This window comes from Ictidomys tridecemlineatus, chromosome X (genome assembly GCF_052094955.1).
Source record: "Ictidomys tridecemlineatus isolate mIctTri1 chromosome X, mIctTri1.hap1, whole genome shotgun sequence".
NCBI lineage: Eukaryota > Metazoa > Chordata > Mammalia > Rodentia > Sciuridae > Ictidomys > Ictidomys tridecemlineatus.
In genome coordinates this window covers 49,385,854-49,413,279 of record NC_135493.1, presented here as the reverse complement: position 1 = coordinate 49,413,279, position 27,426 = coordinate 49,385,854, and the positions used below count along the sequence as shown (strand labels likewise).

The window sequence follows — 27,426 nt, the reverse complement described above, 5'->3', positions numbered from 1 at the left end:
ATTCACTCTTTCAAGAACTCATTTTATGAAGAATGAGTGGTGAAAACTCAGTGGAGTAAAGGAAAAAATTCAGTATAGTGAAAGGAAAAGAAAAGGAAAAATGGAAGTAAATTAAACCAGTTGCTCAAAAACTTCGGGGAGTCATCAAGTCATTGTGAACTTGGCAACTCTCTCTGGTCTTCTCACTCCCCTGACATGGAATGTGGTGGAGCTTACTACTAAGGGGTTAAAGTGCTACTAGTGTGGAGACAACAAAATATATTTGTAATTGATTAATAGATGAGAACTTAAAAGATCTACTTTGTTTTCTTTGATTAGTGTATATGATGATTGCAAATTCTTATTTAGGAACATGTGTGTAATCATATTGCCATTTGTCTCTGGAAATAAGCCTCTCTATAAATAATAATGTTTAAAATGTGAATAATATACATTTTTTTATTTTACTTTTTTTATTGGTTATTCAAAACATTACAAAGATTGCAGAATCACATCGGTTACACATCCACATTTTTACATAATGCCATAATAGTAACTGTTGTATTCTGCTACCTTTCCTATCCTCTACTATCCCCCCTCCCCTCCCCTCCCATCTTCTCTCTCTACCCCATCTACTGTAATTCATTTCTCTCCTTATTTTTCCACATTCCCCTCATAACCTCTTATGTGTAATTTTTTATAACAATGAGGGTCTCTCTCCATTTCCATGCAATTTCCCTTTTTTCTCCCTTTCCCTCTCACCTCATGACTCTGTTTAATGTTAATCTTTTCCTCCTGCTCTTCCTCTCTGCTCTGTTCTTAGTTGCTCTCATTATATCAAAGAAGACATTTGGCATTTGTTTTTTAGGGATTGGCTAGCTTCACTTAGCATAATCTGCTCTAATGCCATCCATTTCCCTACAATACACATATTTTTAACTACACAAATGCACTTGCAAAAATATTTAGAAAAATATACAATATAATTATGTACTGTATCATCTGGTTTTATAAGTAGTTTTATGCAATGCCTAATTTTAAAAACTGATACATAAACATATATCAGTAATATAGTAATATAGTAATTTTATAAACATAAACACATAAAATTTGAAGACCCATACCTCTGAGTTCTATTATTCTAAGTAACACAATTTTTTGTGCTTTATCACTTATTTGCACAGGCTCACAGAAAAATAGCTGAATGGCCATTATTTTTATTTCACAGGCAGGAAACTATTTGAACAGGTCTGCAGAATTTCATTGTAAATCAAGTGCAAGGCCAGAAATCTACCTTCTCTTATGTCTCTTTAAACAATCAGCTCAGTTATAGCATCTTTTATACTATACCAAAAATGTTAAATGTTTGATTCCCCAGAACTTTCTTTTAGTACACTTTTGATATTTATTAGACTAGTATGATGTCTCTCTCAATAGAAATAGGACCTTTCATTTAATAGAGGTACATGACTTCATGATTTATCATTAATGGAAGGATGCTAGAAATTTAATTGTAGATATATCTTTTTAATGTAGAAGGTCAAGATTAAATCTCCATTCTATTTTGTATATATTCTTCTAAAATTTCAATTTTAGATATCCATGTATGTAAGATCATTTTGAAAAGATAATTTAAGAAAATACTACATATGGAGTAAATAAAAATAAGCTAATAAAAATCTTTGGGGGAAGAATAGCATCTGACTATGTATTAACTGGTGATATAAAATAAGGAAATATAATAAGTTGGGATTGAATCATTACTTTTACATATCTGCTTGAGATATATCCATTATATTGCTTATTATATAATTTCATATATATGTATTTATATATACACACACATTACAAAGGAAGAAATAATACATGCCTTAGTGAAATACATTCCAACAAGGATTAGCTCTTACAACATCTCTGCTGTTTGGCAGTAAAATATACTAACAACAAGAAGACAGCCTAAGTACTATAAAATATATTCTGTGCTGTGAAAATTAGAATACTCAAGTAACAAAGTAGCACTGCATACTTAAAAAAGAAATATACTGTGTGTGTGTGTGTATGTGTGTGTACAGGGGATTGTACTTGGGCTCACTGGACCACTGTGTCATATTCCCAGCCCTATTTTGTATTTTATTTAGAGACAGGCTCCCACTTACTTGTTTAGCACCTCACTTTTGCTGAGACTGGCTTTGAACTCATGATCCTCCTTCCTCAGCCTCCCCAGCCTCTAGGATTACAGGAGTATGCCACCATGCCCAGTGAGAAATACAATTTTTAAGCATTTGCTTAAACCTAATTTGAAGGCCATTATATATCACAAATTTCAAAAACTATGTATTTGTACCTGTATTTTACAAAAGTAATTCTATTGATTCTATTATTTTCAAGAATTTTAAAATATGTTAGGAAAGAACACATAATGTTTACCTACTAGAATGAGTGACACTTAAGCAAATTTCTGCCATGCTAATATGCCTTGTACTTATCAAGCAAAAGCATTAGTGTTCATCTATGTGTTTTTATATTTGCACTTTATGTATATTATAATTTCAGGAAAATTGTGTTAGTTAAGAATATAAGTACAAGAGAAAATATTTATTTATTTTTTAAAGAGAGAGAGAGAGAGAGAATTTTTAACATTTATTTATTAGTTTTCGGTGGTCACAACATCTTTGTATGTATGTGGTGCTGAGGATCAAACCTGGGCCGCATGGATGCCAGGTGAGCACACCACTGCTTGAGCCACATCCCCAGCCCCAAGAGAAAATATTTAAACATTTGCCTGGTCTTTGATCAATATCTGTGACTCACAATATTCCATTCCGGCTGATAAGCCCCATGGATATGATTAATGAATAAGAAATCCCTGCCTTTGACTTGTTTTAATCAGAAATATAGACTGTTGCGATCAGGTGGAATCCCACCAGCCAAGCCCGCTCTGACCCCTGGGCTGAGTACGGGAGTTTAGACGGGGAAGGAAGCGGTACAGTCCCATCCCCCACAGCGGACACTCCACCAAGGGAATCAGCAGTCAGCATCTTGAACAGCTGATATATCCACCGCCATTCTCCGACAGATCTCAACAACAAAACAGGTGTGTGGCACTCAGCCCATCCCCCATACATCGGGAACTCGCATAAATTCTCTCCTAGGCTTGCCGGGGGAGGGAGAATCAGAGTGAGCCTGCATAAAGACTAGGGGGGAACTAGAGGCACCTGACCTGCAACCCCCCCTACCCATCTGCAGCCAAAACGAAACCTGTCTAGCTAGAGCTGGGGGAGGGGCAAGCAGGAAAAATCCAAAGGACAGAGTGCCTGGGATCCCAATTGCCAACTGTGGGACCCCGGAGACCCAGGCCCACTGATTCGTGCGGCCTGCCCTGCGGCTACAGAAGGCTAGCAGGAGAAACCAGGAGGCTAGAGGCAAGGCCCTCGAGACTGGGCAGCTGGAAATTGCAGGCCCGCCGGCGACAGTTCACCCACTGCCCACATAGCTGGGCGGTAGGAGAACACCCGGCCGCAGGTGACCGATCACCCGCCCTCGGCCTGTGATACTGGGCGGCTAGAGACCGCCTGCCTGCCGCGACTGGGAGCTGAAATCAAACAGAGACAGTCCAGTCACACCACCTCATCAGGATACCCAGGCAAGGAACTGGGGCCGGTCATAGCAAAGTAGTGTCGTCACTGGAGCTCGGACGTCGGATCTTCCTTCACAGTGGAATCCACGTCAGCAGGCATAGTTTAACAACACTAAGGAGAGGCATCAGAGTAATACAGAACCAAAACAAATCTATAGAAGAGAGTAGAAACACGACAATCAAATAGAGCTGGAAAGCAACGGGGACAACATGAGAAAACAAGGGAAAAAAGGAGTACAAACAATGCAAGACAACTTAATTCTACAAGAGGACATAGAAACATCAGAAGCAGGGATAGGGAAAGAACTCAAGGCATACCTAACTCAAATGGAAAGGAATATTAGAGAAGACATGAGACAGCAAGTCCAAGCAATAAAAATATATTTTGAAAATGAATTAAACAAACAAATTCAAATGGCAAAGAACGAGCTCTACCAGGAGATAGAGATCTTAAAAAAGAATCAAACTATAATCCTAGAATTGCAGGAGACTATAAACCAAATTAAAAACTCAAACGAGAATATTACAAATAGACTTGATCAAGTAGAAGTCAGAACATCAGATAATGAAGACAAGGTTTATCAACTTGAAAAGAGTATAGTCAACACAGAAAAGATGCTTAAATCCCATGAGCAGTCTATTCAAGAGATATGGGATGTCATTAAAAAACCAAATTTGAGAGTCATCGGGATAGAAGAAGGCACAGAGATTCAAACCAAAGGAATGGACAGCATATTAAATGAAATAATTGTAGAAAACTTCCCAGAGATGAAAGATGGAATGGATTGCCAAATCCTGGAAGCCTACAGGACCCCAAACATTCAAAACTATAATAGACCAACTCCAAGACACATAATTATGAAGATAGCCAACATACAGGACAAGGAGAGAATATTAAAAGCTACCAGAGAAAAGAGACAGATTACATTCAGGGGTAAACCAATTAGGTTAACGACTGATTTCTCAGCACAGACTTTGAAAGCGAGAAGATCCTGGAACAATGTATTTCAAACGCTGAAAAATAATGGATTTCAACCAAGAATACTGTATCCAGCAAAATTGAGCTTCAGATTTGACAACGAAATTAAAATCTTTCACGATAAACAAAAGCTAAAAGAATTTGCAGCAAGAAAACCAGCACTGCAAAGCATTCTGAGCAATATACTACAAGAAGAGGAATTGAAAAATAGTGCCCAAAACTAACAACAAGAGGTATCTCAGTAAAGGAGGAGGAAAATAACCAAAAAAGTAAAACTAGCCAAACTAAAATAAATAAATAAAGAAGCATGACTGGAAGTACAAATCATATCTCAATTGTAACTTTAAATGTTAATGGCCTAAACTCACCAATCAAGAGACATAGGCTAGCAACCTGGATCAAAAAAACAAATCCAACAATATGCTGCCTTCAGGAGACTCATATGATAGGAAAAGACATACACAGGCTGAAGGTAAAAGGTTGGGAAAAATCATACCACTCACATGGCCCTCGGAAGCAAGCAGGAGTGGCCATACTCATATCAAATAAAATCAACTTCAAACCTAAGTTAATTAAGAAGGATAAAGAAGGACACTATATACTGTTAAAAGGGACCATCCACCAACAAGACATAACAATTATCAATTTGTATGCACCAAACAATGGAGCTGCAATCTACATAAAACAAACGCTCCTCAAGTTCAAGAGTCAAATAGACCATAACACAATAATTACGGGTGACTTCAACACACCGCTCTCGCCATTAGACAGATCCTCTAGACAAAAGCTGAATAAAGAAACTATAGAACTCAACAGCACAATCAATAACCTAGACCTAACTGACATATATAGAATATACCAACCATCATCAAGTGGATACACGTTCTTCTCAGCAGCACATGGATCCTACTCAAAAATAGACCATATATTATGCCATAAGGCAAATCTTAGTAAATATAAAAGTGTGGAGATAATACCATGCACCATATCTGACCATAATGGAATGAAATTGGAAATCAATGATAAAAAAAGGAAGGAAAAATCCTACACCACATGGAAAATGAACAATATGTTATTGAATGATCAATGGGTTACAGAAGACATAAAGGAAGAGATAAAAAAATTCTTAGAGTCAAATGATAATACAGACACAACATACCGGAATCTATGGGACACAATGAAAGCAGTTTTAAGAGGGAAATTCATATCCTGGAGTTCTTTCATCAAAAAAAGAAAAAACCAACAAATAAATGAACTCACACTACACCTCAAAAACCTAGAAAAGGAAGAACAAAACAACAGCAATTGTAGTAGAAGACAAGAAATAATTAAAATTAGAGCAGAAATAAACGAAATTGAAACAAAAAAAACCATTGAAAAAATTGATAAAACTAAAAGTTGGTTCTTTGAAAAAATAAATAAGATAGACAAGCCCTTAGCTATGCTAACAAAAAGAAGAAGAGAGAGAACTCAAATTACTAATATACGGGATGAAAAAGGCAATATCACAACAGACACTACAGAAATACAGAAGATAATTAGAAAGTATTTTGAAACCCTATATTCTAATAAAATAGAAGATAGCGAGGATATCGATAAATTTCTTAAGGCATATGATTTGCCCAGATTGAGACAGGAAGACACACACAATTTAAACAGACCAATAACAAAGGAAGAAATAGAAGAAGCCATCCAAAGTCTACCAACCAAGAAAAGCCCTGGACCTGATGGGTATACAGCGGAGTTCTACAAAACCTTCAAAGAAGAACTAATACCAATACTTTTCAAACTATTTCAAGAAATAGAAAAAGAAGGAGCTCTTCCAAATTCATTCTATGAGGCCAACATCACCCTGATCCCAAAACCAGACAAAGACACTTCAAAGAAAGAAAACTACAGACCAATATCTCTAATGAACTTGGATGCAAAAATTCTCAATAAAATTCTGGCGAATCGAATACAAAAACATATCAGAAAACTTGTGCACCATGATCAAGTAGGATTCATCCCTGGGATGCAAGGCTGGTTCAATATACGGAAATCAATACATGCTATTCACCACATCAATAGGCTTAAAGACAAGAACCATATGATCATCTCGATAGATGCAGAAAAAGCATTTGACAAAATACAACATCCCTTTATGTTCAAAACATTAGAAAAACTAGGGATATCAGGAACTTACCTCAACATTGTAAAAGCTATATATGCTAAACCTCAGGCTAGCATCATCCTAAACGGAGAAAAACTGAAGGCATTCCCTCTAAAATCTGGAACAAGACAGGGATGTCCTCTATCACCACTTCTATTCAATTTAGTTCTCGAAGTAATAGCCAGAGCAATTAGACAGACAAAAGAAATTAAAGGCATAAAAATAGGAAAAGAAGAAATTAAATTATCGCTATTTGCAGATGACATGATAATTTACTTAACAGACCCAAAAGGATCTACAAAGAAGCTGCTAGAGTTAATAAATGAATTCAGCAAAGTGGCAGGATATAAAATCAACACGCACAAATCAAAGGCATTCCTGTATATCAGCAACAAAACCTCTGAAATGGAAATAAGGAAAACCACTCCATTCACAATATCCTCAAAGAAAATAAGATACTTGGGAATCAACCTAACAAAAGAGGTGAAAGATTTATACAATGAAAACTACAGAACCTTAAAGAGAGAGATAGAAGAAGATCTCAGAAGATGGAAAAATGTACCCTGTTCATGGATAGGCAGAACTAACATCATCAAAATGGCGATATTACCCAAAGTTCTCTACAGGTTTAATGCGATGCCAATCAGAATCCCAAAGACATTTCTTGTAGAAATAGATAAAGCAATCATGAAATTCATATGGAAAAACAAAAGACCCAGAATAGCAAAAGCAATTCTAAGCAGGAAGTGTGAATCTGGAGGTATAGCGATACCAGAGCTCAAACTGTACTACAAAGCAATAGTAACAAAAACAGCATGGTACTGGTACCAAAACAGGCAGGTGGACCAATGGTACAGAATAGAGGACACAGAGACTAATCCACAAAGTTACAACTATCTTATATTTGATAAAGGGGCTAAAAACATGCAATGGAGGAAGGATAGCATCTTCAACAAATGGTGCTGGGAAAATTGGAAATCCATATGCAACAAAATGAAATTGAATCCCTTTCTCTCGCCAGCCACAAAAGTTAACTCAAAATGGATCAAGGAGCTAGATATAAAAACAGAGACACTGCGTCTGATAGAAGGAAAAGTTGGCTACGATCTACATATTGTGGGGTTGGGCTCCAAATTCCTTAATAGAATGCCCGTAGCCCAAGAGTTAATGACAAGAATAAACAAATGGGACCTACTTAAACTAAAAAGTTTTTTCTCAGCAAGAGAAACAGTAAAAGAGGTAAATAGAGAGCCTACATCCTGGGAACAAATTTTTACCCCTCACACCTCAGACAGAGCCCTAATATCCAGAATGTACAAAGAACTCAAAAAATTAAACAATAAGATAACAAATAATCCAATCAACAAATGGGCCAAGGACCTGAACAGACACTTCTCAGAGGAGGACATACAATCAATCCACAAGCACATGAGAAAATGCTCAACATCTCTAGCAATCAGAGAAATGCAAATCAAAACCACCCTAAGATACCATTTCACTCCTGTAAGATTGGCAGCCATTATGAAGTCAAACAACAATAAGTGTTGGCGAGGATGTGGGGAAAAGGGCACACTTGTTCACTGCTGGTGGGACTGCAAAATGGTGAGGCCAATTTGGAAAGCAGTATGGAGATTCCTGGGAAAGCTGGGAATGGATCCACCATTTGACCCAGCTATTGCCCTTCTTGGACTATTCCCTGAGGACCTTAAAAGAGCACACTATACGGATACGGCCACATCAATGATTATAGCAGCACAATTCACAATAGCTAGACTGTGGAACCAACCTAGATGCCCTTCAATAGATGAGTGGATAAAAAAATTGTGGCAGCTATACACAATGGAGTATTATGCAGCACTAAGAAACGACAAAATCATAGAATTTGCAGGGAAATGGATGGCATTAGAGCAGATTATGCTAAGTGAAGCTAGCCAAGCCCTAAAAAACAAATGTCAAATGTCTTCTTTGATATAAAGAGAGCCACTAAGAATAGAACAGGAAGGAAGAGCATGAGGAAAAGACTAACAGTAAACTAAGACGAATGGGGGGAGAGAAAGGAAGAGAGAAGGGAAAACATATGGAAATGGTAGGAGACCTTCAGTGATACACAAAATAATAAGAGGTTATGAGGGGCAAGGGGGTGGGGGGAAAAAAAGGGGAGAGAATTGAACAACAGCAGAGGAGGTAGAGAGGGATGTTGGGAGGGGAGGGGAGGGGAGGGGGGATAGTAGGGGATAGGAAAGGTAGCAGAATACAACAGTCACTAATATGCCATTATGTAAAAATATGAGTATGTAACAGAAGTGAGTCTGTATTATGTATTTGGGGAGTTCAAAACCCAATTGAGTCGAATGTATGAAAGATGATATGTCTTGAGCTCTGTGATGTTTTGAACAACCAATAAAATAAATAAATAAATAAATAAATTTAAAAAAAAAAAGAAATATAGACTGTTATTTGGACAATAAGGCAAATGTTCACATAAAAATAAAACTAACAGTTAATTTGAAAGAAAATCAGTTATAATAATTGATTGATTCAACTAGATGTGATACTGTGCAGATGAATTGTAAATAAGCTCAATTCTCTTTGTGGTTCAAGAGAATGTTATTTAGTTATTTAATGCTGTGAGATATTTTATCCCTCTAGTATTTATCTGAGTATGATGTGTCAAGATTTCTGAACATACACTAGAATTGAAAGGTATTATTTTAACTTGAAATTGTCCAAGAAAATCCATGAAAGCCCTAGATAAACCTTGTCAAATTTCTAATAAAAATGAAATAAAAAATGCAATAACCTTTGGTGAGAAAGATCAGAAGGCAGCTCAGGTTTTAATTTGCTTACATTGATTATATAACTACAACAAAAATAGAATTATCAAAGGAGAAAGTTTAGGTTTTAAATTAGACACTTAGTGTGTGTGTTTATATTTTTTCACACAGTTACTGAATTGTTAATGTAGGTGATTTTATAGAAAGAATATTTCTTTTACAATTAAGATGTCCATAAGAAAGGAAAGCCTTAATATTCAGTTTAACCACTGCAGTTTTTGTTTATTTGTTTCCTCAAGTTATGGTTTTCTATAACCCTAGCACAGTTATATACAACTGAGATATGAAAATAACAGAAAATATATATCTAAAGAGAAATAAACTAAAATGTCCATGTGCATAGCCATTATTAATATAGTTAAATTGTATTTCAAAAACGTTGGCAAAAATAAATTTATATTTTTCATTCTGGTTAAAAATGGGGCTATGAAAACAAAAATATATGAATGATTCCTGGTTGGCCACTTGCTATCTTTGTACCTCTAGGCAAATCTCAATTTCCATATTCATAATATGAAGATAATTAGAATACCTCCTACTCACAGGGGCACAGATATGGACATATAAGGTATAAGTAACTAAAGAACAGAGCAACCTTGTGAGTAATTTGGACTGGACCAACTTTTGTGTGTGTGTGTGTGTGTGTGTGTGTGTGTGTGTGCGTGTGTGTGTTGTGTGTGTGTGTGTATTTATATATATATATATATATATTTATTTATATATTATATATTTGTATTATATACGTATATACAAATGATTATCAAGTGTGCAAAACACAATTTTTTTGTAATTAGTTATTACTATTTTAACCATAACTTCTGGCTACATAACACTGGATTTTTCAGTTTCTGTGAACTTTGTAGTTTTGAGAATTAACTTATCAAGGAAATCATTTCTAGAAAAACAGCTAAAATAAAATGCTATTGACAATTTTTGTTCCTTCTTCAGTCCTTTAACAGTTGCAAACTTTACCTGTCTCCAGTAGTTTCTGAGAAATTCTTCCCCATTAATCTTTTCCACTGCATAGCTACAATTGAAAAATTAATCTCAAATAAACCTCAAGCTAAAATTTCAAAAAAGTCATTTTATTTAAAGGAAACAAAAGTACACCAAGAACTTTTATGTGGAAATTTAGTTAAAGACATTCAAATCAATTATTAATTTACTCTTACAACTTATACTATGAGAAGGAATGTATATTTCTGGTAGAGTGGAAAGGAAGAAAGGGAAGGGAAAGGAAAAGGAGAGGGGAGAATTCATAAATCAATACATGTTACAGATACAATGCTTTCTGCTCATGATGAAAATCCTTTAAATTTTGAGAAACCAAAAAAGATACAATCTCAACTACATAAAATTAACTTTCAATCAAACAATAACTAATAGGGCAAAATATAACTATGTTTGCTGGATTTTACATTTAACCAAAAGTTGTTAAAATAGCATGACCTTTAAAGGTGTGTTTGCTGAGCAAAAGTTTGCAACTCTTTTCCATTAATCTATTAAAAGCCTAATGTGTTAGACATTTTTAGCAGGAAAGCAAACACCTTTAGAATAAACATGGAAAATATTTAATTTTCTTTAAATAAGCAAAAAGTAAGTTCCATAATTTGGATATTTAGTAGTTTTTATGGAACTTTAAAGCTTTACATCAATGTATTTTGAGGTCCTAATTCACAGAGTCATGCTATTCAAGTTGAGTCTACTATAAAATTGTCAGTATTTCTTCAAAACACATTTCTAGGATTCAAGACATATGTTGAAATAGAGCAATTTCAATACATTTTAACTTGTAATTCAAAACCTGGTTTAGGACATATATCTTACATTCAAGATGGCAAATGCTATAAATTATGTATTATCACCTTATGTAATTTAGATTTTTTACTTAATGAGTAAGTATTTTTAAGTATTTAGTTGTACAAAAAGAGTCCATTTTGCTACTTAATGCACTTGTACTTGGTATTTACTATTCAAATCTACAAAATGAGTTGTAGCACTTAAAACATTTCAGGCTACATAATCATCATACATTTATTTTTTTTTAAATTTTGTATCACTTTTCCTATAGCAATAGAGGTAACAGCATGTTATAATGACAGCAAAATGGTCATGGAGACCTAAATTCCTTTCTAAATGGAGATTAAGCAGCTTTTTTAACCTTGGACAAGTCACTTCAAAATGAATGGAATATTCTGAAAAACAATACTCCTTAAGTAGGTGTAACTGATCTTAATTTACACTTAAATAGCATTTGCATTTTAGTAAGTTACTTCAGAAAGTGCATAAGTTATGCACAAAAAAATTTATAACATTGTAAGTTTGTTTTAAAAAATCAAATAATTTAGAAATTCCAGGAAATTACATGATTAGGAACATGTATTTCAATGAAATAGTGCTAGAATCTCCATATGAAGCCAGTAATAATAAGAACAGAAAGAAAAGCCTAGCAGCAAACAAATTAAATATAGTTTCCTGGAAGTATTGATAGTTGTGAATTACTTCAGCATACTATAATTCAGTCAAGCTTGAGTATCTTATCAAAATTTCCATTTTTTATAGAGAAAAGTTAACTCTAATTTGATTCCCTACCTAAGAAGCATCTTCTTTCTTTTACTTCATTTTTTTAAAAAATTCAAATCACCAAATAATTCCCAGGCTAAGTTATCCATAAGTAGTAACCCAAACTACATGACCTAGTAAAAAGTTCAAGGAATTTAAAATTACTCCTAACTAACTTGTTGACTGAGACAAACCATTAAACTAATCTGGACAAACCTGATCATTCCTTTTGTAAAAAGGAAATTAGAAAAAGAAAGAGGAGAGGATTAAGTGTGGCTACCCCACTTAACTCACAAGTTAGTTTGATTTGTTAAGAATAGGCTCACAAATAAATACCAATGCTTTGTAGAAGAACAGTAGTTTTAAGGAAACTTTATGAAAAGGATAGGTTTTATCTTTTATATTCAGTAGCCCTTTGACTGAATATATGTCATCACTTATACTTTTAAGTCTTCTAATTTTCTCAGGAGATTCATTAGGAAAGCTAAACAAGGTTTGTTTCTCTGACAACAAGATATTTTTGTAATACCTTCTAATAATCTAGTTCTTCCAAGGGAAAAAGAAGTGTGATCTCCCAGTGGGTAAAACACTTCACCCCATGTGGTTAACTACTATTAAAAAATCTATATTATGAAAATGCTTAAATATAATTCAGATAAAAGGAGAAACCTGAAACCTCCCGAATTTGGTAATAATTGCAAGCCTTGCTAAGACTGAGTTAAAGTAATGTATTTTAGTTTTTTATTTAACACTTTGTATATGAATTTATAGCAGTAATAGATTTCCTTTTTTCTCCCACATACTCTCCCTCCAGGCCTATTCTCTCAAATATTTTTACCTTCACATGGAAGAAAACTCTTAAAGAGTTTGTCTCTGGTTTCTGGGCATATTTTAAATTGAAATTAAATCTTATTTTTCCCCATATTAGTACTCATGTCTTATTAATTTGATCAGAGCCTTATTTTCTATTCCATTATGATTATTATATTGTGATATATTTATGTTATCACATGTTTTAAATCTCCAGGGTAGGTATGTTACCCTAATTATGTCTAATAAAATTATATGAGTGCTCTCCAAAACTTTTAAATACAAATTCAAAACTCCTAAATGGTTAAATATAATACATTGTTAATTTTTCTTTGATATATACCCTTAATCATATGTGGACCTAAAAATTAGTGCATACATTGATTGATGAAATGAACATTACTTCAGGAATCACAAGACTGAGTACTGTCTACGACACTTAAAAGGTATATAGCCTTTAGAAAAAAAAGTTGTCTGCGTTTCATTCCTCATGTGTCAAAAGAAATAATGGTGATAATACGTGTTTGATAAGATTGTTTTGAGATCAAATCCACAAAACCCTAAAATGTAAGCAAAACAATTTTACAATGAAATTGTAATTAATTATTCACATAATTAAAACCAACCTGTGATATTGCCATTTTTGTTATTGTGAAGTGCTCTTTCAAGTACAGTAGCCCCCCTTATGTGTGATTTGGCTTTCCGTAGTTTGTTTTCAATGGCCAACTGAAGTCCAAAAATATTAAGTAAAAAATTTCAGAAATAGGTAATTCATAAAGTTTAAATTACACTTATTAGAATATATTATAATTGTTCTTATTAATTATTATTGCTAACCTCTTACTGTGCCTAAGTTATATTTTAAACTTTTTCATAGGTATGTACATACAGGAAAAATATAAAACATCACTCTACATATAGGGATTGGTTCTATGCATAGTTTCAGGCATCTTTCGATAAGAGAGATCTATTGTATATATATATATATATATGTATATATATATATACATATATATATATACAGTAGATATATATATATATATATATATACATTTTTTGATTTAATAGAAAGTTTCATGAGAAATGTACTTTTTTAGTTCATATGTTTGAAAACAAAAGCTTTAGTTAGCACTAAAGCATGTTCTTTGGTGATTTTTTGTTATCACTGTTTTAGTGTTTAAAGGATATGTTAATATTGCATCTTCAGAGTGTCTCACATTTCTTTAAAGCATGGTGATTACCTGAATTTTCAATCCTTATCCTTCAATCTGATTTTAATGTGGAATTTCCAATTTTTTCCTAATGAGTATAATAAAGTCAGTTCCTTACTAATACAACTACAGATTTTTTGTAATCCTTTCATATTATTAGCTATTTTTTGTACTTTGACAGTTGATTTACATTATATGGGATCATCTGGCTAATTTTTCTCAACTTTCACTGTTTTGTAAAAATATATAAACTAAAATTATGTTATTTATAATAAAAATTTCATCACTATCAGTATTTTCCTCTAATTAAAAAAATCTCATACCATTAAGTTATATTCATATTGAATCTGAAGCAGGAAAAGGGAAAACTGACTCAATATTACATAACTGAATTGGATTACTCCAAATAATAGCATTTTATTTAATATATTTAACTTTTCTAATATTTGCTAGATAAGTCTCATATTTTTCTAGTTATAATCCTGAGAAAATCTGTTTTTTACATTTTATTCATTTTGAAAATGTTTAATATTTTAATTGCCATTGAAATTAGTTTTTTCTCAGTATGTCTTAAATGTGAATAACATGTGAAAAGTTCATAGAAATAATATTTCTACCCCTAGAGGGGGTGGATTTTTTTATTCCTTGAAAATAGAGTTGAAGATGGTTTGTTATTTTTTATGTTTATTTTGTTTCCCATATTTCTTTCCTTTGTTGTATATTTTTTGGGAAAAAAAAAAAGCTATATGGTATTTTGGTTGTTATATACTCCTCCTCAGGCACACTAAGTAATGTTAAGAGTAATGAAATCCAAGGCAATTTTGGCAGACACCCAAGTTCATTTAGCACTTAAAAAAAAGCACTGTTTTCCAATTGGCCCCGTAGTTCACTGGGATCCTTATGTTGCCACCAAACAAGCTCAGCTGTTGCTATTAAATTATCAGAGCTTACAAAAGACATACAGTTTCACTGGGAAGGTGGTGGCTTCTGAATCCCAATGCCACAATTAAGACATGAATATCATTTTTGAAGTGATAACTATTTCAGATGTTTCTCTAACTCTGCCACAACTAAAATGTGCTTCCTCAAAAACAGTTTAAACATTCAAACTTGATTCATTTCAGTAGCTAGATTTCATGTTTTAATTTGAGTCTGGTTCCACACAGAGATGAGCTACACTTAAAGAAATAGAACTATGGAGGCTGGGGTTGTGGCTCAGCGATAGAATGCTTGCCTAGGACATGTGAGGCCCTGGGTTCAATCCTCAGCACCACATATAAATAAATGAGTAGAATAAAGGTATTGTATCAACTTATAACAAATATATATATATATATATATATATATATATATATATATATATATATTAAAGAAATAGAACTATGGAACTTGTCCTAGATTGATTATGAATGAATGGTTCCCCTACATTAAGGAGCTATATTCTAATATAAGAATCCAGTTGTAATGAAAGGAATAAGCATGATGTCTATTTAAAATTTCTTCCTGCTTTTAGGAGTATCCTTAGGCAAATAGTAAGTACAATATAAAAACGTCTTTCCTTGCCTGCTTTTGTTGTTGTTGTTGCTGCTGCCCTGCAAAATGTGAGACACTAATAAGAAAAAATTAAAATAAGGTAAATGAAAACTCAGCTGCCTATTTTGTTCTGAATCTTAATTATTAACTGAAATATTAACATTCAATATTTTACAAATTAGGATCTTCAAGGAACTGTACTATACTGAAACTGCTCAAAGCTTTTCAACATTTTTTAGATGATTGATAGATAGATAGATAGATAGATAGATAGATAGATAGATAGATAGATTTAGATAGATAGATATACATATATATGTAAACTGGTGACACTGTGTTTTCATTTTCTAAACAGTATAAATGTATTCATATACAGCCTGGTTTTATTCAGAACTACAACTTTGACTGATATAGTTATACCAAAGGTTAAAAATTATTTTTAACATCCAAATGCAAATAATTATATATCTATTTGACTTCTTAAATTTATATATATATATTTTTTTTGCAAAATACCTAAATTGAATCTTTTAAAAAAATCTGTTACTGTTGGTTTATTTCACCTTTGTCATGATTCTTTACCAGATTATGAGCTGGCTCCTAAAAATGCAGAATTTGAGACTTCAATTAGAAGTTACAAATTCAGAATCTGCATTTTAACAACATTTCTAGAGGATCCCTTTGCACATTAAAGTTTTAGAAGCACAGGAATACAGTGTAACTTCCTATAAATTGGAATTTAACACATCATTAGCAGTGATGATGATTGATTAGAATGTCCTTTGATTCTGTTATAGCTACTAAACTATATAATTTTTTACCATTATCCTTATTTTTGCACATTTTCCATATTCTCATATGCAATCCTGAGGCATTCAGAAAGAGTGGTATTTAAGAGATTCATATTCCCCCCTCCAAGTAATCAGGCTTTGCATTCATTCACATTACGAAATGGCCAAGATATATTATAACTGCTTTATCTCATGGACATTAAAACTAAGGTCATGGACTAAGAAAAGCTGCAGACAAGGAGAGCTGTAAGAACTATGAAGCCTGAGTGAAGGCTGAAATGTTAGTATTAAACTATGCAAATTATTTTCTGTTTTACAGAGAAAGACAATGGAAATATTGCCTAATGACCACAGAGCCAGGTCAGAGCACATGTAAAGGTTTCCTCTTGTATGTGTGTGTGTATGTGGGGGGGGGGGGTTATTACCCATTCTTAAGCTTCTTTTTAAAAAAAATAATGTATTTATATGGTATGGAAGATTTTTGATTCTAGTAAATTATCAAACAATCATCAATTCCACTTAATACATTCTAAACCTATAATATTAGAAGTGAAAGAGAGAAGCCAGCATAGGTTGTTTCAAAAAGGTTGCATGTTTCACTCTAAACTGAAATCCAGGCCCTATCACATAACACTCTTTCTTCTCCACTTGACTTCCTCTCTCCTCCCCCTTCCCTTCTTTCTTTAAGTAAATTAAAGCACTGTGCAGTGTAAGGTTATTCAGGAAAGAAAGGAATGCTTTGCTTTAACATATATTGCCTGCCTACCTTTGCATGACCTATACTCCCTAACACACTCACACACACACACACACACACACACACACACACACATACACACACACACACACTTTGGCAAAATGAATAAGATCATGTAGTAAATAGATTAAATTTTAGGAAATTCACTCAAAATATTCACTAAGCTAAATTTAAACCTTCAGGAAAATGTACAATGACAATAAGATAAATTGTCCATAAGATAAATTGGCACTTACAAAAATAACACCATCCTTCCAGGAATATATATTTCTAGCCATCTTCAGTAGATGGGTTTTCTAGTCATTTTTTAAACTTAAATTATTTACATCTTTTAATGCATTGATAATTTATTTTATCCACTTAGTCTGAAAGTCAAGACCTCATTTAGTATATTTCATAACCTAGTATGCACCAACCAGAGGCTTTTAATAATCTCAATTTGAAACAAAGTATATAAAACATCATATTGTAAATCTTAATCTGAGTTTGAAATTGCTTAATAAAATCAGACAAACAAATCTTGAATATACTTAACTTGCTGAAAAGATTTGAAATTATTGCATTTTAGCAAAACATAATTAAAAAGCTATACATGATAGAGTTGGATTTCTAAACATATTGGGAAGTAGGAGTACATCTACATAGGAAGCAAAACAATCTATACTCAGTACCTTAGGTATTGGGCACTCATTACATATCTGTGAGCTTTAGTTTAGTTTTTGTTTTGTTTTGTTTTTCTCTGTAAACTATAGGGTTTAGAATAAATTGTCTTTCTGGTCTCTTCCACTTCCAGAATCTATTAACTATAATGTATAGAGTGATGCACAATAAATATGTGTTGAATTCAATTTAATGTGACTGTATATTATTGTGTTGTTGTTTCTGGTTCCTGCCCTACTGGAATGCAAACTTCTTAAAGAAGTTTCTTTCTTAAATTTCTTTAAGATCTATTCTTCACAATCCTGTCCAACACCCACATCTAAAGTATTGCAATGTTGGATAAGCTGTAGGTTTTAGTTATCAATGTTTAATGAAGCAATGCAGTGAAGCTGGTAATACCTGCAAAGCCAAACAAAGGACAAGGAAAAAATGCATTATGTACCACGGTTTGTAAACCATCACATGATCCCTCCCACCTTCCGGAAAGAGCCTTGAAATTTACAACTCTTTCATTTCACTTTTGGGGAAACTAGTCCAGGGAGGTGAAATTATTTGCCCAAGACCACTCTCTAGATATAATGAAATACAAATCATAAAATGTCTGATGTTCACACAATTTAAATAAACCCTTTGCTCTCATTTACCATTTACCTCAAAACAGGTGAAGAAGAGTTTATAATCCTGAAGACAACAGACAATGATTTCCATATTGGAAGTTTCATATCCTTTTGGTCAACATGATACAAATCTACATACAATTGGCTACCAAAATCATGTTGTCTCAAAGATGATATGTCAAAAAAAAAGCTATTTAAAAACAGTGGCAAATATCTCCTAAAATAAATCACATGTAAAAAACAGATGTTTTAAAAATATAAATTAGGATAAAGCACTAAATATTAAGTTAACTCAATCATTATGAAGTGGCATTAGGATGGGTTATGATTTGAATTATCCTTATAAATAAAATGAAGGGAATGGATGAATATGTATACAGTTATCATTTCAATAGTCTATTATTTCACTACATACTTTTTAAATGATAAAGACATCTAAGAATACAATGAAAATAGACAATCAGTTGACAAACTTATTTTAATAATCTTAAGTATACACATCTTTGAGATTTTTAGTTTTTAATCCAAGTTGCATTTTATTTTCTTTTTACATTCAGAACTTTGAAAAAGTATGCTAAAGGAAACAAGAGAGGATGTTAGGAAAAGCCCCAACTTGTAGACCAGCAAAACTCTTAAGGCATTCCCTCTTTCTTAACTACATAGCTTTAACTGATTTCACCCACCTGATTTTCAGTCTCTCCACTAGTTGAAGACCTGTAACCATACAGTATTTTTTTCCTATTCAACGTTTTTATGAGACTATAATAATATAATTACTTCCTGAATGATAGAAAATATAGAATACATATTGAAGGTGCTAACTAGGATAATAAATCAAATAAAAATGTGGCAGAAAACAATGTAAGATTTTCATTTTATACAATAATAGTAACTGAATTATAAGATCTTTTCAAATATCAATTTGCATTCTAATCACTTAAATACCTGAAAAATGAATTTTCCATTTTATTTGATTAAAATACATCAGCAAATTAATTTCATTATTGCCTTGATAAAAGAAATGTTAGATGATTAAAACAGTTTTAACAGAGAAAAATTCTCTGCAGGGATTTTTTTCTCTCTTTTTTTCTTTGCTTTTTTATTTGTTTACACAAATCACAGCAGTCACAATTAGCAGATTAGGTGGACAAAATCATTCTTTCTGTTTTGTGCTGGAAATGATTATAACCATTATCATTCTTACTTTCAAAATGTATTATATTGATCTGATATTTAACATATTAGAGATAATTAAAAGGGCAGTTTAAATCTTTGAACAGTTGAGGATTTTTAGAGTGTAAAAGACAATAGAAACATTTATGATTTCTGGCAAGTCACTCTTCCAATTCAAAGTCTTAATTGTAAAAGACTCTTTTTTTTCCATTCTTTTACCGTTTGATAATGAAAATTCAGACTTTCCACACATGTAACAATCTCAAAAGATTCCTTTCACCCTAAAATAGCTTGCTCTATCTCTAAACCCTATGTTTTATAATTAACATTGCATAGGGCATAAATCTTGCAGGACCATGGCACATAGGTCAATTTATGTTTTCTTTTAATAAAAGAGGGCCACATTTTAGGGATGATGCCTTCATGAAGAACTTCTATAGAAAAATAATACCATTTTCAAACATGATTAGATTAATTTAATTAATTTAACATTTCGGATCAGTCTAGAATATCAAGGCATCTTACCTAGTTTTCTTCATTCTGCATACTGAATGATCAATAAAGTCCTCAGACAATAGAATTCTGCTCAGATAATGACATATAATTTGGAATGCTATAAAGTCAATCCAATTAAATGTACATATATATTTTATTTTTTTCCCATAGGTAAAACTCACATCTTTGATGTTTTTATATATATTCTTTATTTCTTCCCCATTCCCAAAATGTTGAGTCAACCTCACTGAATGTGGAGAAAAGGACAATGTGATAATCGTGGGTTCCTTTGTCTCTGAAGACATGTTAACTGTGTATGTTGGTATAAACACATTGACAACGGCCTTAAAATTCTGTGTGAGGGCAGATGGAGGGATCTGCTGGGGAGGGGCACCCTCTCAAAATATTTCAACTAAGCAAAAAGAAAAAAGGATTAAAAAAAAGAATGCTTGTTTACAGAAAACATAAACAGAATGACCCACTGGAAGAAGGCACACCAGAAAGGATAGGATGCAGAAAAACGGTGTCAGGAGTATGGGGTGAGAAATTCAAGAAAAGTATGAAATAGTCCCCAGAGTACGATTGAAACCAAAGGAAAACTGACATTCACAGGCATAACAAAAAAAAAAATCAGAAGAATTCCACTAAATATCTTGTTTGAAATTAAAACAGCAAAATACAGCAAATCTTCATGGTGAAGAAAATTTGACAAATCTGTAAGCAACTCTGAAATAAAAGTTGCTTTTTATTTGTTTAAAGTTTCTTTGAAGTCACTAGAAAAGACTCCAACTGGCTAATGGGGAGGAGGTTATAAAAGGGGGATAGGAATGGAAAAATTAGTGGGGTAATTTATATAGGGAAGAATGGGTAAGGGAAGACTGAGGAAAGGAAAAAGAAGCAAGATAGAGCTTTATGCTAGTATGTGGAGTAGGAAAAATCCAACCTCTAAATTTATGGTAGAGAGAAATCTAAAGTGAGGGGTGCAGGGATGAAGCAAGAATATGTGTGCAAAATGGTGATGCAGGAAATAAGTATGCTTCAAAATGCCTAAAGGAGTGCAAGTGTCTAGGACAGAATGCATGTATTGTTTTGGTGGAATAGGAAGTATATGGAAGGCTGGATCAGGAAATTGTGATAAGTAAAATGATAAAATTAGATGTTGCTGACTAAAGAAACATTTTCTTCCCCAAAGAATAATTCTCTCCTTTCTTAGTTCATTGATTTATTTAGGCTCTCAGTGTTTGCCCTGTTTGGTTGCTGTTATAAAATCTTCTTAACTTGGTGGCCTATTTCAATACACCAATTTATACAATTATTTATTAAAAGAAAAAACAATATTTCTACTGTGTGCCACCTACTGTGGAAGAGTCCCACTTTGTTTTGTTGCTGCTATAACATATCTGATTGAAATTTTTGTAAAGGTGGCCTGTATCTATAAAGCACAGATACTCTTTAATTCCAAAGCCCCTCTGCACAACACACAGACCCTTGTGTACAGCACAACCTTCCAAATTTACTTCCTGGCTAGCCACTAACTAGAGTAGCTATGTTTTAAAGTCAGAGAAACACAGATTTTATGAATCTTTCTAAACCTCTTAACAAAAAATAATTCTTCCTTCCACTGTACTCAACTAGAACATTTATCACATTGTATCCTGGCTCCTGTAATCTTCTGGATCAAAGAGAGCCATGCCACATTATTTTCATAATATCTTTTTTTATTCCTGGAACCTATCACATTGTCTGGCACAGGTAGTAGGTGACTAATTAATGTCTGTAGATTCTTTGGTGAATAAATAAAGGATGAGACCTTCTTTAAAATATGTGAAGCAAGATTATTGGAAAGAGTTAGCAATCAAATTTTCATCATCTGAAAAATTTCCTTTCCTAGTAATAGAAAATGTGGCCACCATACCTATTTTGTCAATGTAACTCAAAGCCATCCTTTATATAAAGTCTCCTCCTCTGTGTGCCTCCCCTTGCTCCCCCAAGAATCTTATAAATCCTGGCTTGAAGGCTGTTGTGGGCTGCTTGCACAGAGAGGAGAGAAAAGAAATGTTTTATGCTTTCTAAATCCCTTACCAGATTTCTTCCTGCCACTAGCAGTCTGATAGCTCTCTATCAGGAATTTCTCTTTCTCTCTCTCTCTCTCTCTCTCTCTCTCTCTCTCTCTCTCTCTCTCTCTCTCACACACACACACACACACACACACACACAAATAAATAAATAAAAAGTTTTTAATATTGAGAGAAAGAATAATGTGAAATCTGCAATCCTGTCTTCCAGAGCTTCCAGTTGCCAATACCCAACAGCACTTGGAAGTCCATCAGAATAGCATTCTGGTGATAAAAGGGGGGCGGGCGGGCCTTTAGATCCTTAAAAAATGATTGAAATCTAGAAAATGTGTGTTTATGCTTGGTCTGAATTTATTTCCCATTCCTGTATTTCAAACTCACAGCAACTTTAATTTTGCTGCCAGTGATATATCATGCAAAGGAAGCCTTCCAAAAGGGAGAGGAAAAATAAGTGGGGAGAACTGAGGAATTTTTAGCTCCTGCTCCCTTTACCCCCACATCTCCCACCTGCCTCCAACCAAAATACAGTAGCTAAGCAGTTTATTGTGAACCTCCTGGAATGTAATTTCCTTAGGAAAGTAACTCAGCTCTAGGACCCAGATGCCTCCAACGTGCCCAGCCTCCATCCTCTCCCTCTGGCCCTGTGCAACCTTCTCCCACTGCATTCTATGGCCCTTCTCTGCGAGCTTTATAAAGAATGAGTTGTCCGCAATCAGGGAAAACGGATTAGCGTCAAATTAGGAAAGTGGGGGGTTACTCCTTAAAAAGACAGCGGCAAGCTCAGTAGGGAAGCCGCAGCGGGCTTCTGTCTTGTAAACCTATTCCAGAATCTTCCCATTTTGGCGCGCCAGTTTGTAGAAGTGACTGCGCAGTCTTACAATAAAGAGCACGGTGGCCTCTCCTCTGCAGTAGCAGCAGCAGGGACTGGAGCCTCTCCTTCCTCAACTTCCAATTTTCAGTTCCTTCTTTCAGTTAAGGGGACTTCCAACCCTGAGCGTATGCCTTCGATCGTTCCCTCCCCCACCGCACCATTTCTTTGGGAAGACAAATCTCCCCTTCTAGGGAGCTTGCTTTGTGGAAGACAAGAGACTGCCGCACGGTTTTAAAGAAGCCGTGGTCTTCACATCCTCTTCCTTTCCGCGGGCGGGGGAGAAAACAGCGGAAATTTAGCACTGGTAACTATTATTATTACATCTGAAAAACTTGCCCTCTAAAATGCCGCTAAATGTACATTCATTGTGAATAGTGAAGGTGCGAGCTGAAGGGGAGAAACGGGAGCGCTAGGAGAAGGAGGAAAAAGGGTGGGGGAAGACCCTGATCTCGGTGTGATCCTGGGGTTCAAAATCCGCGGTGGCCCATGGTGGCAGCCCCCATCCTCAGCACCAAAGCGCACTTTTGGGGAGTCAGGGAGCTGGAGGGAGGGGCCGTGAGCGGGAGCGCGGGAAGGAACTAAGGGAAGCAAAGGCGGCTGCGCGCAGGGAGCGCGCGGGGCAGGGCTGCTCGCGCGCCCAACTGGGACTCGCCTCTCAGCCTCCTCTCTGCCCGCCAAGCCTCCCTGCCGCTGACATCATTGCCAGAAGGAGGGGCTGCCCAAGCAAAGGCGACTGGAGAAATGGGTTCTATGGCCTCACTCGCGGAGGCGCTCCAGTGCTGCTTGGCAAGCTCAGCGCCCTGGCAGCGGCGGCGGGACTCGGCGGCGGGACTCGGCTCACGGAGCTGCACGCGGCAGTTCTTAATTTAGCAGAGGGAAGAAAGGTATCTTTAGACCTTAGCACGTCCATCTCTTGGTTCTTTCGTCAAAACCGCCCTCACACAGTCCATGCTGTCTCAGATGAACCAGACAAAGACAAGAAAGGGGGAAACGTACATATACTATTACTTCGACTTGCTTCAAATGCGCCTTCCCCAACACACACACACACACACACACACACACACACACACACACACACACACGAAAGAATAACACAGAGGTTTAGATTTCCCTCCTTGATTGTGAGAATTTGTCTCAAACAAGATTAAAAGTGGAATTCCATTTAGTCTTTTACCAAGTTACAAAGGTGCCTGGAAGTAAACGCCTCCCCATTTTTTAAGTCACACCGTTTTACTTTTTATGGAGGTGGAGGAAGATGGTCGCTTTAAGTTACAAAGCGCTGACACCTTCTTAGGTGTTGTGCTCAGCGTTCCCAATTCTCCCCAAGCTCCTCAGGTTGTTTTCCAGTCGCAGCGCTAGGACTATGCACGCGGCTCCTCTGAATTGCTCTGTTCCCATCTTTTTATCCTCTTTCCCGTCTACCCGGATTTTCTACCACTTTTTTACCCCCCATCAAATATCCTTTGTACAGAAACAGCTCCTAGGCTAGGTTTAAATCCATCCCGTTTGTGGATGTTTCCACGCAAGCAAGGACACTTTTGGGGTAATGTTTGTTACTGTTTGGGTGTACTTTTATTTTTTTTCTTTTGTTTTGGCTTCTCTTCTCTCATGGCTTTGCTTTGTGGATGTGTGCCGCAGTGGCGCAAGTTTGTATTCCCAGGCCCCAAGGTAACATTTCGGAAGGGCACTCCGTTCACAGAGATGAGGGATAGCCCTCAGGCGCGCACGCACACTCACACTTCACAGGCACACCCCAGCTCCCTGCACCTCAAGCCTCAAAGGCGTCTAAAAGAGCGACCTTGCAATATATCATTCTGAAAGCAAAGGAGCCTTCATCAATTAAGCTCTGAAAGTCCTTCCTTGGAGGAGGCAAAGAAGTGGCTTCTGCTATTTGGTCTGGGATAGTGACTGCCCCCGGGAGGCGAAATTTGTTACCAAGTGCTCATCTGTAAGTCATGTCTTCAACCCAGGACTTGTCGCTCTGCCTTTTTGAGTCTCTAAAGAAATATGCTCTTTTCCAGGTACCTGCTTTTTAAGTCACCTTTTTCCGATGACGCTCTTAAGAGGCATTTGTGTGTGTGTGTGTGTGTGTGTGTGTGTGTGTGTGTGTGTGAGAGAGAGAGAGAGAGAGAGAGAGAGAGAGAGAGAGAGAAAGAGTGAGAGAGAGAGAGAGAGAGAGAAAAGGAGACGTTTTTTGGCTACAAGCTTCTGGAAACCCCTTTGTGGAGAGAGAAACAGTTTTTCGGGTCTCTTAGAAAACATCATGTTTATGGGATAGGTGGGAGTTTTTGGCTAATAGAATACAAGTCATTACTTCAGAGAAAGAGGAACCCTTTATGGTTCAGCTACACTCATTAAAAAAAAAATGGAAACAGTACGCCGTTTTTCAGGGATGCAAATATAAGAAGTTGCTTTAGAAATAAGAGGCAGAAATTTCCACACCTACCCTCTCCATATCCAGCAGGTGAGCACAGCCTTGCAAGTAGGGCGGGAAGGAAGGGCCAGGAGGTGAGCACCAGAAGGAATGGTCAGAGGGATCCTGTGTGCCACATGGTATGCAGAACTCTTTAGCTCTGCGCCAAGGGTCGCATACCCAAGGGTTAGGGCCAGTGTGTAAGGGATCCAAACCCAAGCGCCCAGAGAAAGGAGCGCAACGGGGCTGGCCTGGCAAAGTACGAGGCTGATGCCAAGCTGAAGGGCAATGCCCTTCAGCTCGGACCCCTCCCCAGGCTCTGGGGAGCGATCTTTTCTAGGCACCTGCCCCAATCTTAGAGTTTCATTCAGCCAAGCGGAAACTGGCCATATCTGTTAAAGTGAAAGACGTTTTTGCACAGCCAATGCTGGGAAATTAATGTGTGGACACTTTTCTGACACAAGTAAGAGTTTTCACAAAGTAACTAAACCAAGCGCGGCAGTGCCAAAAAAAGATTCTTTCTGAGCTCACCTACTGGATTTGCTCTTTCTCTTACCTCTAGGGAAGAGAAGGGGAAAAGGGGGAAGCGAGGACACCAGTAGCATCTTTGAAACCACCCTGTGCGCATAGTCCAGATCCCAAGCATAGGCAGCAGGCAATCTCCACGCACTAAATGCGGGACATGTCATGCCTCCCCGGCCGCAGTCTGTTCTGGCACCCAGACAGAATACTTACCCAGTGAACGACGCCTTTTGAGTAGAATGAAGAGGTTAACGAAAGAGAGAAAAGGCTTCCGCCCGCTCCACGGAGACTGCGATTGCTGTAGCGGGCTCTACCGCCACAGCTCGCAGTCCGCGGAGCAGCTGGAGTAGTAGAGGTTGTTTCTGAAGCTGTTTGGGCTGCCCGGACTGCCTGGGCTGCCTGTGCCACCGCTGCCACTGCCACTCAGTGCACTCTGTTAGGCTTGCCTTCTGCTTTGCCGCGCGGGCCGCTGAGTGCTGCTCAGGCTCACGGATCCTCCCGCCCTGACAGTTCGCCGACTGCAAGGAGCCAGAGCCGAGCCAGCCCTTTTTATTGGCGAGGGGGTGGGACTATACAGAGGGGGAGAAGGGGGAAGGAAAGGGGGTGAGCGAGTGGAAGGAGTGGGGAGGAAAAAGTGAACCAGTGCCCGGGCCGCCTGCTGGGAGGGGATGGCGCAGCACCAACTGCCGGGTACCCCCCTCTGGCCCCCACTCCCAGCACCCAACATCCCCCGTCGCTCTGGAGGCGGCCCCTCCTGGCTGACGGAGAACCTAGGGAGACGGGCGGGGGCGAGATAGAGGTAAGCTTAGGAAGTTACTGCTCGCTGCCCTGGGAAAAAGGCGGAATGCGTGCTGGTGGCACACTCGCGTGTGGGACGAGCTGCTGGGAAAAAAATGCGCCGCTTTCAGGGAACATGCTTTCAGGAGCAAAAAACGAGGACTTTCATTGCTCTCCTCAGTCCTCCACTCATTGCTCTCTTAGTCATCCCTTTAAGTTTCACTCATTGACATTATCTTACAGAAGTTTGATTTTTTTCTGTTTTGTGTGCTTTTCTCAAGATCCCCCTGCTCGCCCTGACTCCATATAGAGAACAAGCACTCGGCCGCACCATTTTCTCATACAAAGGATACTTAAGGCAGACTAGTGGAAGTAGGGGCAGGAGCCAGACAAAGACGCAGTTTGAACCTACAGGCTATTTCTGCATATATCGTATTCAATTGTTAGCGGTGTCTGTACCTTGGTTGCCTTTCCAGATTCATTGTCGGGAGGTGAAAAAGAGGGATTTGAGGGAGAGATATGCGTTTGGCTACCCCAGAGGGAAGTAAGAGTGAGCTTATGCAGGTATGTTGCCT

The 27,426-nt window shown here is 36.4% G+C and overlaps 1 protein-coding gene across 5 annotated transcripts in view; it reads right to left on the bottom strand.

The window, feature by feature from the left end:
• Positions 1-26,782, bottom strand: part of Pcdh11x (protocadherin 11 X-linked) — a 694,600-nt gene extending 667,818 nt beyond the window's left edge. For 4 of the 5 annotated variants that reach the window (XM_040283706.2, XM_040283708.2, XM_040283709.2 and 1 more), the window contains exon 1: positions 26,288-26,781. The gene's annotated coding sequence lies outside the window, so the exon portion shown is untranslated. Of the gene's footprint in view, positions 1-26,287 lie in introns of all 5 variants that reach the window. The other variant, XM_040283707.2, reaches the window with a different exon arrangement.
• Between the last annotated feature and the right edge of the window lie 644 nt (positions 26,783-27,426).